Here is a 6265-nt window from a genome sequence, read left to right on the forward strand (position 1 = left end):
TTGGTATTTTTTAATCTGATGTCAGATTGGCATGCTTAACTGTTAGCCCAGTTTCTTCATTATTCCTCTCTGTTGATGAGAATTGAAATATTATCATACTCATCTTCTTGGTCCTGTAGCAGACTAAATTAATGGAGTGTATTAAAAAGAGAAATTCCTAGAATACACTGATTTGAAAAATTCTTCCTCTCTCTTTCCTACCCTTGAGGATTTTTCTTGGAACTGTATTACCAACGTGTGCAACTTCTCACATGGCAAACTCTTTGCCTCTCAACCTCTCCACACCACACTACCCCTGCAGTCCTCCCTCTCATCCTTCCAATCCTTGAACATTTTTTTTAAATTCTCCTTGTGGTTAAAATATTGAATAAATAGAAAAAGAATAACACTGATGACAGGCAGAAAAAAAAGCAAATAGCCTACCTCTTTAAAAAAAACTGAACAGGAGTGTACTACAAACTTTGAATTGTGCAAGAACTTGTGTTCTTAAAAAAAGGTGAAAAAAATGGAGGGCTTGATAGAGAGCAAAGATGAGGTTGCATTTTTTTTTTTTTTTTTGAGACAGAGTTTGGCTATGTTGCCTAGGCTAGAGGGCAGTGGTGCAATCTGAGCTCACTACAACTTCCACCTCCCAGATTGGAATGATTCTCCTGCCTAAGCCTCTCAAGTTGCTGGTATTACAGGCAAGTGCCAAGACATCTAGATTTTTATTTATTTATTTATTTATTTGTATTTAGTAGAGACAAAGTTTTTGCATGTTGGTCTGGGTGGTCTTGAACTCCTGACCTCAAATGACCCATCCGTCTCTGCCTCCCAAAGTGCTGGGATTACAGGTGTGAGCCACTGTGTCTGGCTGAGATTGTACTGCTAAATAAATTTCTCCATTCAGTTTAATCTGCCTTGGATTTGTTGAAAATCTCTTATATATTTTAAAGATATATAATATACAAAGTATAAGACTGTATTATGTAATATATATTACATATGCTATAATATATAAGTATGTATTGCTTGATGATGGGGATATGTTCTGAGAAAGGCATCATTAGGCAATTTGGTTGTTATACTAGTTATTTAAGTTGTATAACTATAACTATATGTTACAAACCAAAAGGTAAAATAGCCTGCTACACATGTGGCCACTTGATATGACCAACTACTCCCAGGCTACACACCTGTACAACATATGACTGTACTGAATACCATAGGCAATTGTAACATAATTGATATTTGTTTATCTAAAGTTGGAAAAAGTAGTGTAAAAACGTGATAGGGCTGGGCACGGTGGCTCATTCCTGTAATCTCAGCACTTTGGGAGGCCGAGGTCGGCAGATCACAAGGTCAGGAGATCGAGACCATCCTGGCCAACATGGTGAAATCCCATCTCTACTGAAAATACAAAAATTAGCTAGGAGTGGTGGTGCGTGCCTGTAATCTCAGCTACTGTGGAGGCTGAGGCAGGAGAATCACTTAAACCAGGGAATCAGAGATCGTGCTACTGCACTCCACCCTGGTGAGAGTGAGACTCCCTCTCAAAAAGACAATGTGGTATTACAATCTTCTATGACCACCATAATCTATACTGACCAAAAATGTCATGCAGCATATGACTGTGCATGCCATATGTTAGTTTTCTGGGATGTCATGATGAATTATCATAATATGGGGGACTTAACACAGAAATTTACTCTGTCACAGTTCTGATGGCTAGAAGTTTGAAATCAAGGTTATCAGCAGGATGGTCTTCCTGTGCAAGGATCCATGGAAGAATTCTTTTTTGCCTCTTATAGCTTAGATGCTTGTAATTTTTGGTTTTCTTTGACTGGCAGCTGTATGACTTCAATCTCTGCCTCTGTCTTCACAGTCTTCTCCTGCGTTTGTGTATCTGTGTCAAAATTTTCTTCACCTTATGAGTACTAGTCATATAGGAGTTATCCACATTCCCACTTCCAGTCAGTATGATTTTACCTTAACTTAATTCTATCTGCACAGACCCTATTTCCAAATAAGAGTCACATTTTTAAGTTCCACGTGGACATAAACTTTGGAGAAACATTGCTGAACTCAGTAAAGTATATGAATTGTGATTTCTACCCTCACTCTTGGCTTCATCTTATTTTCCTACCCTTATTTCCTTTTGCCACAATTCATTCTCAAGTTTTTAATCTTATATAACTGTGAAACACATATGCTTGTAAGATTCCTTACATCCATTTGCTTTTAAAGTTTTAAAGGTACTAAGTTTGGGATAAAAAGTTTTTAAAGTTAATCTTTTAATCTTCTCTCATATTCTTCCAAAATATTAATGGTGAGTCTTACTTTTGGTGGTAAGATAAAAAGCAGTCTTTTTATTTTTATTTATTTTTCATTTTGGAAGCCATTTGCCAAGTGAACGGCTGCATAACAGGTACCAGGAGATCTTCTAGATATACAATCATTTCATCTGCAAACAGAGACAGTAAGACTTCTTCTTTTCCTAATTGAATATCCTTTATTTCTTTTTCTCCATCCCTCTCTATAAGACCCATTAGAAGCAATTTGCCTTCAGCTGGCAAACCCAGCAATATACCCTTACTGTCCTAACTCAAGGGTGTATCAACTCTCCGGCTTTGTGTCATAATCTTATTCAGGGAGACCTTGATTGCTTTTCACTTCTGTGAGATATCACACTGGTCCATTATGTTGATGACATTATGCTGATTGAATCCAGTGAGCAAGAGGTAGCAACCACACTGGACTTATTAGTGAGACATTTTTGTGCCAGAGGATGGGAAACCAATCTGACTAAAATTCAGGAAACTTGTACCTCAACAAAATTTATAGGGGTTCAGTGATGTGGGGACTGTCAAGATATTTCTTCTAAGATGAAGGATAAGTTGCCTTATTTGTCACCTCCTACAACCAAGAAAGAAGCACAATGCCTAGTGTGGCAGTTTGGATTTTGGAGGCAACACATTCCTCATTTGGGTGTGTTACTCTTGGCCTATTTATTGAGTGACCTGAATGTCTGACAGTTTTGAGTGTGGTCCAGAACAGGAGAAGGCTCTGCAACAGGTCCAGGTTGCTGTGCAAGCTGCTCTGCCCCTTGAGCCATATGACCCAGGAGATCCAATGGTGCTTGAGGTGTCAGTGGCAGATAGGGATGCTTTTTGGAGCACTGAAGCGTCTGGCAGGCCCTCATATGTGAATCACAATAGAGGCCTCTAGGATTCTTTAGCAAGGCCCTGCCGTCTTCTGCATATAACTAATCTCCTTTTGAGAGACAGCTATTAACCTGATACTGGGCTTTGGTGGAAACAGAACATTTGACTATGGGTCATCAAGTCACCATGCGACCTGAGCTGCCTATCATGAACTGGGTGCTTTCTGACCCATGTAGCCATAAAGTGGGCTACGTGCAGCAGTATTCCATCATCAAATGGAAATACTCTGTATGCGATCAGGCTCAAGCAGGTCCTAAAGGCACAAATAAGTTACATGAGGCAATGGCTCAAATTCCCCTGGTCTCTGCTCCTCCTACACTGCCTTCTGTCCCCCAGCCTGCACTGATGTCCTCATGGGGAGTTCCCTATGATCAGTGGACAGAGAAGATAAGACTAGGATCTGATTTATGGATGGTTCTGCACCATATGCAGGCACCACCTAAAAATGGACAGTTGCAGCATTACGGCCCCTTTCTAGGAGATCCCTCAAGGACAGCAGTGAAGGAAAATCTTCTCAGTGGACAGAACTTCAAGCAGTGCACCTGGATGTGTACTTTGTATGGAAGGAGACATGGCCAGATGTGCAATTATATACTGATCCATGGGCTATAGACAATGGTTTGGCTGGATGGTCAGGGACTTGAAAGAAGCGATTGGAAAACTGGAGACAAAGAAACTTCGGGGAGAGGTATGGAACTCGCTGAGTGGTCCAAAACTGTGAAGATATTTGCATCCCTTGTGAATGCCCACCAGTGGGTAATCTCAGCTGAGAAGGATTTTAATAGTCAAGTGGATAGGATGACCCATTCTGTGGACACCACTGTCTCTTTCCCCAGTCTTCCCTATCATTGCCCAATGGGGCCATGAACAAAGTGGCCGTGGTGAAAGGGATTGAGGCTATGCATGGGCTCAGGAACTGACCTGGCTGTGGCCATTGCTGAGTGCCCAACTTGCCAGCAGCAGAAACCAACACTGAACCCTCAATATGGCACCATTCCTCGGGGTGATCAGGCAGCTACCTGGTGGCAAGTTGATTATATTGAACCTTTTCCATCATGGAAAGGGCAGAGGTTTGTCTTTACTAGAAGAGAAGCTTACTCTGGATATGTTTACCTAAACTGCATGCAATGCTTCTACCAAGACTGCTATTCGTGGACTCACAGAATGCCTTATCCATTGTCATGGTATTCCACACAGCATTGCCTCTGACCAAGGCACTCACTTTATGGCTAAAGAAATGCAGTAGTGGTCTCATGATTACGGAGTTACTGGTCTTACCATGTTCTCCATCATCCTGAAGCAGCTGGATTGATCGAATGGTGGAATGGCCTTTTGAAGTCACAATTACAATGCCAAATAGGTGACAATACTTTGAAGGGCAGGGGGAAAGTTCTCCAGAAGGCCGTGTATGCTCTGAATCAGCATTCAATATATGGTACTTTTTCACTCATAGCCAGAATTCAGGGGTCCAGGAAGTGGAAGTGGTACCACTCACCATCACCCCTAGTGATCCACTCAGTAAATTTCTGCATCCTGTTCCCGCAACATTACATTCTGCTGGCCGGGAGGTCTTAGTTCCAGAAGGAGGAACACTATCATCAGGAGACACAACAGCAATTCCATTAAACTGGAACTTAAGATTGCCACTGGAAACTCTGGGCTCCTCTTACCTTTAAGTCAACAGGCTAAGAAGGGAGTTACAGTGTTAGCTGTGGTGACTGACCCAGACTATCAAGATGAAATCAGTCTACTACTCCACAACGGAGGTAAGGAAGAGTATGCATGAAATACAGGGGATGCATTAGGGCATCCGTTAGTATTACCATGTCCTGTGATTAAGGTCAATGGGAAACTACAGCAGCCCACTCCAGGCAGGACTACAAATCCCCCAGACCTTTCAAGAATGAAAGATTGGGTCATTCCACCAAGAAAAGAAAAATGACCTGCTGAGGTGATTGCTGAATGTAAAGGGAATACAGAATGGGCAGTAGAAGAAGGCACTCATCAATACTAGCTATGGCCATGGGATGAGTTGCAGAAATGAAGACTGTAATTATCATTAGTACTTCCTCTTTCTTTGGATAAAAGCAAGTTTGTGCATGTATAATGTATACACTTGTACTAAGAAAATTAATTCATTGTTTTTTTCTTTATCATGTGATGTAAGATTTATTGACTTCATATCAGCATTTGAGTATTTTTAACTTTATGTAAAACTTTAAAAAGCATTTTTTTGGGGATGATTGCATTTTTGGTTGTATGAAGGATAGTCCTATTATGTAAGGTTTAATTAGGACCTTATTTCTGTCTTTATTTGAACATTATGTATGATCTCAGGAGATGTGTATGGGTTTAGGTTGACAAGGGGTGGATCTGTGATGATTAGTACTGAGTGTCAACTTGATTGGATTAAAGGATGCAAAGTATTGATCCTGGGTGGGTCTGTGAGGGTGCTGCCAAAGGAGATTAACATTTGAGTCAGTGGGCTGCAAGAGGCAGACACACCCTCAATCCGGATGGGCAACATCTAATCAGCTGCCAGTGAGGTCAGAATAAAAACCAGGCAGAAGAATGTGGAAAGGCTAGACTGGCTTAGCTTCCCAGCTACATCTTTCTCTAGTGCTGGGTGCTTTCTTCTTTCAAACATCAGACTCCAGGTTCTTTAGCTTTGAAACCTGGACTGACTTCCTTGCTCTACAGCTTGCAGAAGGCCTATTGTGGGACCTCGTGATCGCGTGAGTTAATACTCCTCAACATACTCCTATATATATGTGTGTATATATATCTCCACATATATATATGTATATCTCCATATATATACCCCCATGTATATATATCCTCATAAATATGTCCATACATATACCATATATATTCATATATGTACATATCCATATATACATATCCCCATATATATCCATATATATATATATATATGTGTATCCCCATATATATCCATATATATATGTGTATCCCCATATATATCCATATATATATATGGACATATATCCATATATATATATATCCCTATATATTATAATATTGGGGTCCAGGGTGCCCTCAGC

At 40.5% G+C, this 6265-nt stretch overlaps 1 pseudogene; it reads left to right on the plus strand.

The window, feature by feature from the left end:
- Nucleotides 1–2474: 2474 nt before the first annotated feature.
- On the plus strand, nt 2475–4879 carry LOC141585228 (uncharacterized; annotated as a pseudogene).
- Nucleotides 4880–6265: the final 1386 nt, after the last annotated feature.

This window comes from Saimiri boliviensis, chromosome 7 (genome assembly GCF_048565385.1).
Source record: "Saimiri boliviensis isolate mSaiBol1 chromosome 7, mSaiBol1.pri, whole genome shotgun sequence".
In the NCBI taxonomy this organism is placed as follows: domain Eukaryota; kingdom Metazoa; phylum Chordata; class Mammalia; order Primates; family Cebidae; genus Saimiri; species Saimiri boliviensis.